The sequence below is a fragment of the Stomoxys calcitrans genome, chromosome 1 (genome assembly GCF_963082655.1).
Source record: "Stomoxys calcitrans chromosome 1, idStoCalc2.1, whole genome shotgun sequence".
Taxonomy (NCBI): Eukaryota; Metazoa; Arthropoda; class Insecta; order Diptera; family Muscidae; genus Stomoxys; species Stomoxys calcitrans.
In genome coordinates, this window is record NC_081552.1 from 143,034,821 (window position 1) to 143,048,261 (window position 13,441).

Below are 13,441 nucleotides of genomic sequence, written 5' to 3' on the forward strand. Positions count from 1 at the left end.
ATGTCCGCCTGTGGCACTTCAGCATTTTCGGCGATGGTTATCCCCTCCTAATGCTGGCGACATTAGGAGGCGCAGAGGTTAGCATGTCCGCTTTTGATGCCAAACGCCTGGGCATTAACATAAAATTTTCAGCGGTGGTTATTCCCTTACTAATGCAGGCTACATTTGAGAGGTTAAAACTTCTCGGACGCGGCATAAAGGAGGCCCCTTATCATTGAGTTAAAACTTTAATCGGACTGCGCCCATTGATATGAAAATAGTATCCCCAATCCGTGTCACCTCGTGGCACGCTGTTCGTACTCGGCTATAAAAAAGAGGTTCTTCATCCTTGTGTTTAAACTTGAATCAGACAGAACTCATTGGTATGTGAACGTTGCGCGCTTTATCGATTTTGGCTCATGTGGCAGCTTCCATTGAGATGATTTAGCTTTGCCATCACCGCCATAACCATAACCCCCTGATTTGTCACCACTTTTGGCCCTCTGGAGTAAATCGCGGAATGAGTTCAATACCTCCTGAGCTTGTCAATACGATGCTGTTTTTGAATGAAATGGAAATAAATTGTAAAGAGTTTTCTTCGCTTTACTTTACGTTCAATCACTTTGTAATGTGCAAATGCTTGAGGTCATGGGACAGTCGGTAATAACTTGAACTTGAAGCATTGCTACAAACTATAATGATTGTCATTGTTCGTTTATATTTCTATCAGCAATGGAGGATTTAATGTTTTTCGCCACACATGTGTCTCTATTCACTGTCAATGCCTATGGTGCGAATAATCAGAATATGTGTTAATTGACAACGGATTGTTTCATTGTCATGACTATGTTCCTTAAATTATGTGTGGCACCATTTATGGACCATTTTTATACCCACCACCGAAGGATGGGGGTATATTCATTTTGTCATTCCATTTTTGCAAATAAGCAGGTTAAGTTCAAAGATAGGCTATATTGGACTATATCTTGATATAGCCCCCATTTAGACCGATCGGCCGATTTAGGGTCTTAGGCCAATAAAAGCCACATTTATTATCCGATTTCCCTGAAATTTGGGACAGCGAGTTGCGTTAGGCCCTTCGACATCCTTCGTTAATTTGGCCCAGATGGGTCCAGATTTGGATATAGCTGCCATATAGACCGATCCTCCGATTGGGGGTCTTAAGTCCATAAAAGCCACATTTATTATCCGATTTTGCTAAAACTTGGGACAGTGAGATGTCTTAGGCACTTCAACATCTTTCTTCAATTTGGCCTTAATCGGTCCAGATTTGGATATAGCTGCCATATAGACCGATCTCTCGATTTAAGGTTGTGGGCCCATAAAAGACGCCTGTATTGTCCGATGTCGCCGATATTTGGGACAGTGAGTTAGGTTAAGCCCCTCCACATATTTCTGCAATTTGGTCGAGATCAATCAAGATTTGGATATAGCTGCCATATAGACCGATATCTCGATTTAAGGTTTTGGGACCATAAAAAGCGCATTTATAATCCGATATCACTGAAATTTGAAACAGTGACTTATGTTAGGCTTTTCGACATCTATCAGATCGGTTTATTTTTATATGTAGCTACTAAAAAGACCAATATTTTGTTATACACAAATGAACAATGACTTGTACTTATTTGTATTTGGTCCAAATCGAAAGATCTTTCGTTATAACTGCTATGGGACATAAGGTATGCAATTTTAACCGGGTTTTGATGAAAGGTGATTTACATATATACCCGAGGTGGTGGGTATCCAAAGTTCGGCCCGGCCGAACTTAACGCCTTTTTTTTTATCAAATAGCAAATAGCAAAAAGTAACAAGAAATGTTTTAAATCTTATGCTTTAGATGAATAGTACACATTTATCGCCCGAAACGTATAAAACAAATATGTTAAAAGATGCTAAGTTCAGCAGTGCCGAATCTGGGCAATCCACCAACATGCATTCTGCTAAAAATTGTAACACAGCTTGTATTTAGGGCAGTTTAAATAAATTAGGAAATAGGTTTATATGGGGACTACACCTATCTGGACGGGTCTTGGTGTGGGTGGTGGAGGATATAATCGTATTTCACATACCAAATTTAAGCCAAATCGGACAAAAATTAAGGCTTCTAAGAGCTCATGAAACCATGGATCTTTTTGGCCAGGATTATGAGTGGAAAACATTTCAACATTCACCCCAAAATAAAGCTTTGTGATATCACATGTTCTGGTGTTGGAATATTCTAAGGTAGCGATGTGTTTTCACACACACACACACACATACTTTAGCAAATTATTGTGTACATACAGAAAAACATTGTCCCGTGGGCTTGAAACTAATGTACAGAAGTGCCATTATGTCCATTACTGCAATCATCAAATGTTGTAAATAATTAACTTAAAAATCGTAGTTGATTTTTGAGACTGGCTGTGGGGGCCATAGTGCAATGTCCGCCGCACTTGCTGTCTGTGCGTGTAAGCATTTCGGGTGTACATCTGAGTGGAGAAGCTTATCGTGGACTAAAAATCAAAGTAATCAAAGTGTTTATTTTCCTTATATTGACTTTTCTTATCGTAATTACAATTGTCAAATATTAATTTGCTGTATTAATCACGAGACAATTGACGTTGGAGTTTTGTTCAGGCGCTAATTTTTTAATACCCATGTGGCACTTCGCGTAGAAACCAATCGTATGGAAAATGTAACACTGCGCGAAATTTAAATAGCTATAAAGCTAAACTATCTATCTATCTTGAAATTTTCATAAATTGTGAGAAGGGGGAGTACCCTTACCCCAAAAGTACCACCCAAAAATAAAAGTAGGCCGATCGGGACAGTGTGGGACTCAAGCGAAAGGTATTTGGGAGAGCAGTACGAATATGGTATTAAATATTAGGTCCAACTACAGGTGGCCCGCCCCAAGCCTAAAACCGTCCAAAATCAACAGTTGACCGATATGGAAGATGTGGGCTCTGAATGAAGGCTATTCGGATGTAGAATACGATTATGATATTAAAAGTTGTGTCCAAGTACCAAGGCGTCCGTCCCGACCCCAAAACCCATCAAATAGGCATATTGTATGATCATGGAAATATGGGACTCAAATGAAATGTATTCGGGTGTAGAAGGGAGAAGGGAGTCACAGGGCACGCCACAAGGGGGGCATTTTATCGCCACTCCTATGGGTGACCACCATAATCGACCTATTACGGATGCTGACTGAGGAGGGATTTGAAGACGGGTTCAAATCACGTCGATGTTATAATACTCCTAAGGGGTAAGGATCCGAACGAGATATGCAGAAGGGCCGAAAAGGTCTTGCATATGGCATATGACTGCGCTAGACACAGAGGTCTAACAAGGTCAAATACAAAGGTGTGATCTTGGACAGGAAACTGAATTGGAAGTGTAACATTCAAGAGCGTACTGAGAAGGCTCACAGATGTTGCGCACTGTGTAGATGGGACCTAGGCTCGAAATGGGGCCTGAATATGGATTAAGCAATGGGAGAATGGATTGAGGATGGGAGGAGCTCATACCATAGCGGCATAATCGAGGCGATGATAGGAAACCTGAATGAAAGGGAAGAGGTATCCGATCGGATACCTGAGATGAACCTTGGAGTCGAGTGCGAGGCACTGGAACCTAGTATTGCCATCTGGAAGATCATGTGACACGGATGAATCAAAGCTAGAGGACAGAGTGGGCCTGGGGGTTAACATTGAGAACCCAGGGACTGAGATCTGTTTTAGACTGCCTGACCATAATACGGTCCTGCAGGCGTAGATGCGGGCGATCACGGAATGCGTGAAGTGGTGTGGTGCTAACGCGAGGACGTCGAGTGTGATCATCTATAAGGACAGTAAAATTGCCATAAGGGCAATAACAACCAGGACGGTAAGGTCACGAACAGACTTGCAGTGTAAGAAGGAGATTAACGCCTTCTCTGAGGATGGCAAAATCCGCATCGTTGGGTGCCGGGCCATAACGGAGTAAGGGGAAACGAAAGGGCAGACGATTTGGCGGTGAAGGCCAGAGGACTGCCGTCAATAAACTTGGTTAACCCGAAGCCTTTCGGGTCGATGCAGTCCGTGTTAAGAGAGTGGGCGACGAATGCGCATGCAACATTGTGGAATAGCGAAACGGTCGGTAGGACGGCGAAAATCCTATGGGAGGATCCAGATCGTGGGAAGACGATGTTATTACTGAAAGGAAGCAAGAAGAAGGTCAGTATAGCTATTGGTATCATAACGGGACACATAGGACTAAGAGCTCGCTTATGTGAAATCGGTGCGGCAAGTGATAGCATGTGTGTAAGGCATGCGGGGTATTCCTCGGTCATTGCCCGGCTTTCGCGTCTAACAGATACCGGCACTTAGGTGGGGACACAATACCACGCATGAACCAACTTAGGGGAATGGTATTGAAAACAATTAAGGATTTTGTAAGTAGCATGGAATTCCTAACTTAAAATAAGTAAATAAAATAACTAAGCCGATAACTGGCTTAGGGGCGGATTAATATCTGCAGCCTGTTTTCAACCCAACCTACCAAGTTTTTGCTGGGAAACGACGGAAGTAGACATGTTTCTGAAAGCTCTTGTATGTACCTTTAATTTCGGGTATATCTTTGTTATATAACTAGTTTAAAATATGTAATTTATCAAAGCAAAGCAAATACTCCGGCGTGGAAAAGGCAGACAATTTTGTAAAAAACTATTCAAATTCGACCAGTCCCTGAGAATTTTTTATAATTTCTCATAAAAACTTTTGTTTCTCTCCTTTTTGGAGTGTTTTCTTTTGGAATAAATCAAAAATATGTCAAAACTCCATTTTTACTTTTGGCCAAAAAATGGGTCATTGGAACCATTGTGCATTATTTTGGGGACTCTTTATGGATAAATTTAAATCAATCAGGCATTTGTGGTGGTAATTGCAACTATTTAAAATGTCTCCAGTGTGCATTCATTGATAAGTTCATTCTGCTGGTAGTTACTACTTGTTCTCATTCAATTTTATTCGATTCAGTGTAAACTTCTGATAATTTCATTTGAAATTTGTTATTAAAATCACAACAAACACAGACACACAGTGTGTAGACCTATGTATGTATGCATGTATATATATGTTTCAATGGGCCCTTGATTATATCGTGCGTACATACCTACACACTGTATATTAACTATCGTATGAGTTAAGATAGGTAATTGTGAATCAGAGTAAATATTTGTCAAAATTATTACGATTCAAATGTAAACAAATGACATCGCATCCCAATATTGTTCGGTAACATCAGTACGATACGAGGTCAGGCCTATGGCCAAATATGCGCAGCAATTCTTTATCTCTGTTGATTACGACCTGGGATGTCTTATGTAGCCACAAATTTAAATACGCTCTCCAAATAGAGACCCTAATTCCTACGATTTTGAGTTTTTTTTTTTTTTATTATTAAAGTTTAAAATGTTAGGTCTAATATAGGGTGGCCCACGTAACGATTGGGGAAAATTCAACTCACTCCATTATAGTTGGTTTCAATACCGGTCGTCCCAAATGCAATCATAAATTATTTTCCGACATAACTTGATTTATTATTTTTATAACTGCTCTGAACTGGACGCTGGTGCGATTTAGACAATAAAGTGTGACGGGCGTGTATTACTCACTCATTAAGATAAGGGCCATAAATCGTAATTGGAAATTAATGCAAGTACCACTTGTGGCCAGCGATAAGGGCGATAGCTAAAATATTTTGCTAAAATGCGAGTAGTAAAAGGCTTAGCCAAATTTTTGAATAACGGACTAACAATTCAAAATAATACACATTCATCCATTGGCCTTATATTGGCCACTTGTGCTTCAACAGCGAGAATCTTAAGATTAAGTAGGGTAAATCTACCATTATGTCACAAGCTGTTCCATGAATGGCTTTGCACATGAGTTCCTTCCCAGGACACAGGCTCATTGAGAGGTAGTCATGATGACCTTTGTATTACGGTGGGCCTGTTTTTCGAACATGCCAATTTTCTAACTATTGAACTACATTGGTATATTCATTTTGTCCTTCCGTTTGAAACATATCGAAATATCTTAAATGGGTTTATTTGACAGTTCTATTAGGGAAATATCTCAAATGAACCTATTTTAAATTTACATTAAGTTTTGTGAATAAGGCCATTATTCTTCATCATTATGAAATTCTAAGACTATCTAGCCATGTCCGTCCATTCGTGTGTCTGTGTGTCCGTCAATATTACCCTAAAGTCTTTAAAAATAAAGATATTGAGCTGAAACTTCGATTATGGGGTATATCGGACTATATCTTGATATAGCCCCTGCATAGGCCGATAGACCATAAAAGGATAATTTCTTACACTATTTCGCTGAAATTCGGAACAGTTAGATAAGCAGACCCTTCAACAGGTTTTCTGAGTATTGTGCAGATTGAGTTATATTTGAATAAAGCTGTCTAAAGACCGATCTGCCAACTAAAGGGTTTGGACCCGTAAAAGCTCTGTTTTTACCCAATTACGCCGAAATTGGATACAATGGGTTGAATCGGACCTCTCGATATCGGCGTGGCAAATTTCGTTCGAAAAGAGATGCTGCATTTCTCTGTTCTGTTTTTTCTAACATAACAACTTAATTGCATTTTTGCTGTTAAACAAAAATTTTACGGCTAAAACTATGATGAAAAATAATTATATACACTCAGAAAAAGTGACCCCTAAATAAAAAAAAATTAACTATACTATCGTAAAATTGGGCATGATTTGACTCCAAAGACTTTTTTACCCTGCTTAGTTGCCTCAAATCATTATTTTAGGTGAATGAACTTCAATCTAAAGGGTGATTTTTTTGAGGTTAGGATTTTCATGCATTAGTATTTGACAGATCACGTGGGATTTCAGACATGGTGTCAAAGAGAAAGATGCTCAGTATGCTTTGACATTTCATCATGAATAGACTTACTAACGAGCAACGCTTGCAAATCATTGAATTTTATTACCAAAATCAGTGTTCGGTTCGAAATGTGTTCAAATTTTGACAAATTTTGTTCAGCGATGAGGCTCATTTCTGGTTGAATGGCTACGTAAATAAGCAAAATTGCCGCATTTGGAGTGAAGAGCAACCAGAAGCCGTTCAAGAACTGCCCATGCATCCCGAAAAATGCACTGTTTGGTGTGGTTTGTACGCTGGTGGAATCATTGGACCGTATTTTTTCAAAGATGCTGTTGGACGCAACGTTACGGTGAATGAACACATTTCGAACCGAACACTGATTTTGGTAATAAAATTCAATGATTTGCAAGCGCTGCTCGTTAGTAAGTCTATTCATGATGAAATGTTAAAGCTTACTGAGCATCTTTCTTTTTGACACCATGTCTGAAATCCCACGTGATCTGTCAAATACTAATGCATGAAAATCCTAACCTCAAAAAAATCACCCTTTATTTACAATTACAAAATGTTGGAATATCCAACTTTAGGAAAGTTCAAAGGTCACCGAAATTCAATATGTTTTTACCAAAATTTAAGAAAGTATTTAATTTCCTTTATAAAATTTTTTTTTCTACTCAAGTCTAGCGATAACCCTTCTACTTTTCTATTCTTCTATATACATAAAATGAATTTGTGTTTGTTTGTTTGCTTGTGGGTTTGTAAATTTGTTTGTTCCGTATAGACTCATAAACGGCTTAAAAGATTTTTTCAAAACTTTCCCAGGTTGTGGGGAGTGGTACGGAAGGAGCAATAGGCTATATAATTTTTTGATATCTCAAGGGGGCGGACCCTCCCCCTTACCCCAAAAGTACCTCCCAAAAATAAAACTGGCCTGATCGGGGCAATATGGGACTCAAATGAAAGGTATTCGGGAGTAGAATACAAATTTGATGTCAAAATTTGGGTCCAAGTATCTAGGGTGTTGCCCCGACCCCGAGACTCCTTAAAATATGCATATTGGACTATAATGGCAATATGGGACTCGAATGAATGGTATTCGGGAATAGATTATGAATATGGTCAAGAAGGAGGAATATTCTATATAATTTGTTCATATTGGAATGGGTGGACCCTCTCCCGTTATCCCAAAACACCACCCAAAATCAAGGCTGACCGATCGGGACAATATGGGTATCAAATAAAAGGTATTGGAGAGTAGAATACGAATATGGTATTAAAAGTTGGGTCCAAGGAACCCAGGGGCCACTTCAACCCCAAAACTCCTCCAAACAAATATATTGGACGTAAATATCAATATGGGACTTAAATGAAAGGTATTCGGGAGATGATTACGAATATGACTTAAAAAATGATGTCTAAGTATTTGCGGGTCGCCCCAACCCTAAAAGGTTCCTCAAATGGGATTTTTACTCGATCATAGCTATTTAAGACTCAAATTAAAGGTACTTGGAAGTTGTTTACGAATATGACATTAATCATATGACAGTAATCTAGGGGGCGCTTTACCAAAAATCGCCTCCAATAGATTGTTTGACCAATTAAAAGAATGGGGGATCAAATAATCGATATTTTTGAGTAGTGCTCAAGTGGCAGATGGAGTGTGGCGCACAACCCTCATATAGACACCCTCCACTAAGCGGCTGTATGGATTTAGTTGATCCAATTGAAAACAACCAGTAAGTGGCGCTAATTTGGTGAAGTCAACATGAACAGAAAGAGGGCAGAGTGGTCAAAATTGATCATACAGCAATTATCTTCGTTGCGGTTGTTTGTGGTATTATTTTTAACTTTCCCTCTCTTAGACGGACTTTAACAATAATTTTCAAAATCACCAGATCTCGTAGATGGCTAGGACGATTTAAGCGAAATTTAGTTTGCACACTTACATTAATCTTAAATCAAAAATTTGGTATCAGAATCTGAGGTGGGGTGCCAAGGAGGGCCCAACAGGACACTTTACCGCTTTGGACAATATGGGTATCAAATGAAAGGGGTTTGGAATTTGAATACACATCTGTTATAAGAATTTAGGCTGAGGTGTCTATCGGGCCTCCCCAACCCAAAAAATGGGTATACTACCAATCTGGTATATACTTTTGGGACAAAGTCCGAGACTAGCCAACCCATTAGATACCCTTCAATAGGACGTGTAGTTCGATCGGGATAGGGTTCGATCGGGATAGGGTTCAATCGGGATAGGGTTCGATCAGGCTAGTGTTAAAAGAAAGGTCTAGGACAGTAAAGTTCGAATCTAATAATGATAGAAGGGTTCAACTATCTGCGTCACGTCCTATCGTTCAAAAGGACATGTAGATCACGACAATAAAGGACTCAAATAGTTTGTCTTTTGGTTCTTAGCGTCGGGGCGACTGACTCTCTCCTTCCAATAAAAACAACGACCGAGATTATATTGTACGCAAATAAAAGGACGTGTCAAAAGGCAATCCCCGACCCGATAAAAGGAACTAAAAATAATACATAAAGGTCGAAAAGAATAGAATAGGCATAAATAAAAGGTCATTGGTAGTAGAGTACACTTTTTGACCTCAAAAATTCCTAAATTCCCTTCATACGGACCATGTTTGCCTACTATGGCAATAATGGGCTCTAATAATGGGTATTTGATAGTAGTAAACAAATTTGATATTCAATTTTGATGCAAATTGTTTGGGGGTCGTCTCACCCAATAAACTCCTCCTAAACCAATGGCAATTGGGGCTGATATAAAAGAAATTGGAGAGTAAAGCAAGATGCAGATTTTTTTTAGGCCTAAGCGCGTGGGTGGCCACCCACCTTACGTGCCCCTCATACTAGATATATTTGTGGACTATGGCAAACAGGTACTCAAATCCGATATCTGTTTTATGGCCTCAACTCTAAACTCCCCCTAAACTACACATACATACCGACTATAGCAATGTGTACCTCAAATGTGTTTTTTGGGAGTAGAGTATGAATCTGATATCCACTTTCGGGGCAAAGGGTTTGGCTACTCCAATCCACCATCAAAATCAAGAGAATGAAGTAGATCTAACATACAAACTTTAATGGGCGGACCCTCCCCTTACCTATTTTCAAAAAGGCCAGATCTCGGAGTGGGGTGATTTCTTGAAATTTGGTTTGTTTGTAATAACTCAAAAACAGAACTTTGGTTTCCTTATTTAGGGTGGGATATCTAGGGGAGCCGCCCCACCTTCAAAGCCAACCAAATAAAAATGAGGCCACCGTAGCGCAGAGGTAAGAAAGTCCGCCTATGATGCTGAACGCCTGAGTTCGAATCCTGGCGAGACCACAAAAAAAAATCACCGCTGGTTTTCTCCTAACGCATGCAACATTTGTGAGGTACTATGCCATGTAAAACTTCTCTCCAAACAGGTGTCGCACTACGGCACGTCGTTTGGACTCGGCTATAAAAAGGAGGCCCCTTACCATTGAGCTCAAAATTTGAATCGGACTGCACTCATTGATATTTGAGAAGTTTGCCCCTGTACCTTAGGAATGCTCATGTGCAAAATTTGTATTTGTAATGACAACGTTAGTCTCAAATGAAAACTATTTGAGATTAGAGCACGAATCTGATATATAAGGGTCCGCCCGACACCCGAAAATACACCCATAATGGATACATTTACCGACCATAGCAATACAAGGCTCAAATGAAAGGTATTTGAGAGTAGAGCATCAATATGACATCCACGTTGTGGCGAAAGACCTGAAAGGTCTGCTGGTATGGCTTTTTAGATTTTCGCCCTAACTGGACTTATTTCCTGACAGATAAAACAAGGAAACGCGTACTAAGTTTACACTTACTGAGCTTGTATATGAATTATATTGCTCTCCAGAAGTCATATCGGGACTTTGGGAGCCTATGTCACCATATTGACCGATTCGGATAAAACCTATCACGAATGTTGTAAGTCATAAGATAAGGTTTTGGACCAAATTTCAACCAAATAAGGTTAAAATTTTGGCTTCTATGGGCTGAAGAAGTCAAATCCGGGGATTGGTTTATATGGGGCTGATTATAGACCGATTCAAGTCATACGTAGCATAGATAATGGAAGCCATAACTCAATTTTTCGTCCCAAATTTCAGCCAAATCGGATGAAAACTGAGGCTTCGAAAGGCTCAAAAAGTCAAATCCGGGAATCTGTCTATATGGGGGTTATATCTGTTTATAGACCGGTTCGCATCATACATGGCATGGATGTTGGAAGTCATAACTCAAGTCTTTTTTCCAAATTTAAGCCAAATCGGATGGAAATTGAGGCTTCTAAGGGATCAAGAATTCAAATGCGAGGATCGGTTTATATTGGGGCTATATCTGTTTACAGATGGATTTGGATCTTACCTGTCATGGATGTTGGAAATCATAACTCAAGTCTTTGCCAAAAATTTTAGCCAAATGGCTCATGAAATCAAATCGTGGGATCGGTTTATATAGGGGCTATATCCAAATCTGAACCGATATGGCATATTTGCAATCCCAACGACTTGAATCAATAGGAAGTATCTATTCAAAATGTCAAGCGGCTGGCTTTAAGAGTTCAACTGCTATCGTGATTTCGACAGACGGACGGACATAGCTAGATCGATTCAGAATGATGGGGTCATGGGGTCGCAGATCAATATTTCGCGGTGTTACAAACGGAATGACTAGATTAGTATAACCCCATCCTATGGTGGCGGTTCTAATTAGAAAGTGAAAGAAGACACTGCGGAGCGGGCCCTGTCCATCTAGTACATAATATATTTAAAATATTTCTCCAATGTAATTTGTTTATCCTTTGATGAGTAAATGATTACCAACGTTTGTAGTAAGGTTAGAATAAATTAAAATATATTTTACTTGCATTAACTAGTACACAATAGATTTTTTCAGGAATATTTACGTAATAGCTTTAATGGCTGTTCCATAAAAAATGCAATTTTAAAAATATGGAATTGTATTTTTAATTAATTTTTAGAAGTATTTTTATTGTTATCATATAATATTTGCTTAATAAAAACATAAGCCGTTAAGATGAATGCTGAATCTGTATAAAAGGTATCGTGAATTTTGTACTTACTTATGAATAACCATTTTGTACCACTTATAAACCTTGCTTCAGTCTAAGATAGCTTCACCATATGCTACAGTCAACATTCAGAGTGCGTCCGCACAGCTGTTTTTATTCCCTTCACCATAGGATGGGGGTATACTTATTTCGTCATTCTGTTTGTAACACCTCGAAATATGCGTCTGAGACCCCGTAAAGTATATATTGGGTTGCCCAAAAAGTAGTTGCGGATTTTTCATATAGTCAGCGTTGACAAATTTTTTCACAGCTTGTGACTCTGTAATTGCATTCTTTCTTCTGTCAGTTATCAGCTGTTACTTTTAGCTTGCTTTAGAAAAAAAGTGTAAAAAAAGTATATTTGATTAAAGTTCATTCTAAGTTCTATTAAAAATGCATTTACTTTCTTTTAAAAAATTCGCAATTACTTTTTGGGCAACCCAATATTCTTGATCGTCATGTCATTTTAAGTCGATCTAGCCATGTCCGTCCGTTCGTCCGTCTGTCTGTCGAAAGCACGCAGACTTTCGAAGGAGTAAAGCTAGCCGCTTGAAATTTTGCACAAATTCTTTATATTAGTGTAGGTCGGTTCATAATGTAAATGGGCCAAATCGGTCCATGTTTTGATATAGCTGCCATATAAACCGATCTTGGGTCTTGACTTCTTGAGCCTCTAGAGGGCGCAATTCTTATTCGAATTGGCTGACATTTTACACAGGTCTCCAACATATAATTTAATTGTGGTGAGTTTGGTTCAAATCGGTTAATAACCTGATATAGCTGTCATATAAACCGAACTTGCGTCTTGACTTCTTGAGCCTCTAGAGGGCGCAATTCTCGTCCGATTTGACTGAACTTTATTTACGGTCCGAATCGAAACATAACTTAATATAGCTTCAATAGCATAACAGTTCTTATTCAATATTCTTTGTTTGCCTAAAAAGAGATAGCGGCAAATGCGATCTATGGTGGATTTATATAAGATTCGGACCGGCCGAACTTAGCACGCACTACGCGCAAAATTTCAGTCAAATCGTACGAGAATTGTGCCCTCTAGGGCTCAAGAAGTCAAGACCCAAGATCGGTTTATATGGCAGCTATATCAAAACATGGACCGATTTGAACCATACTTAGCGCAGATGTTGAAAGTGATACCAAAATACCATAGAAAGTGATACCATTGCATAGAAACGCTATGAAAAAACAAACAAAAAAAAAAAAAACACGTCTAATCGACACCGGAACTTAGGTGGAGACACAATACTAGACATGAACCAACTTAGGGGAGTGGTATTGAGAACAATTAAAGATTTTGTAAGTAGGATGGAATTGCTAGCTTAAAATTGTCTTTTTAGAGGTTACTTCATAGTTTTTGGAGCGCACAACAAGCCGATTACTGACTCACGTGTATGTCCATAGTGACATGGGGCAGATAAAAGGAGG

The 13,441-nt window shown here is 39.1% G+C and overlaps 1 protein-coding gene across 4 annotated transcripts in view; it reads left to right on the forward strand.

Annotated features, from left to right (window-relative positions):
* The window catches only part of LOC106092869 (uncharacterized), a 146,263-nt gene that overhangs the window by 88,189 nt on the left and 44,633 nt on the right, over positions 1–13,441 (forward strand). The window lies entirely within an intron of this gene.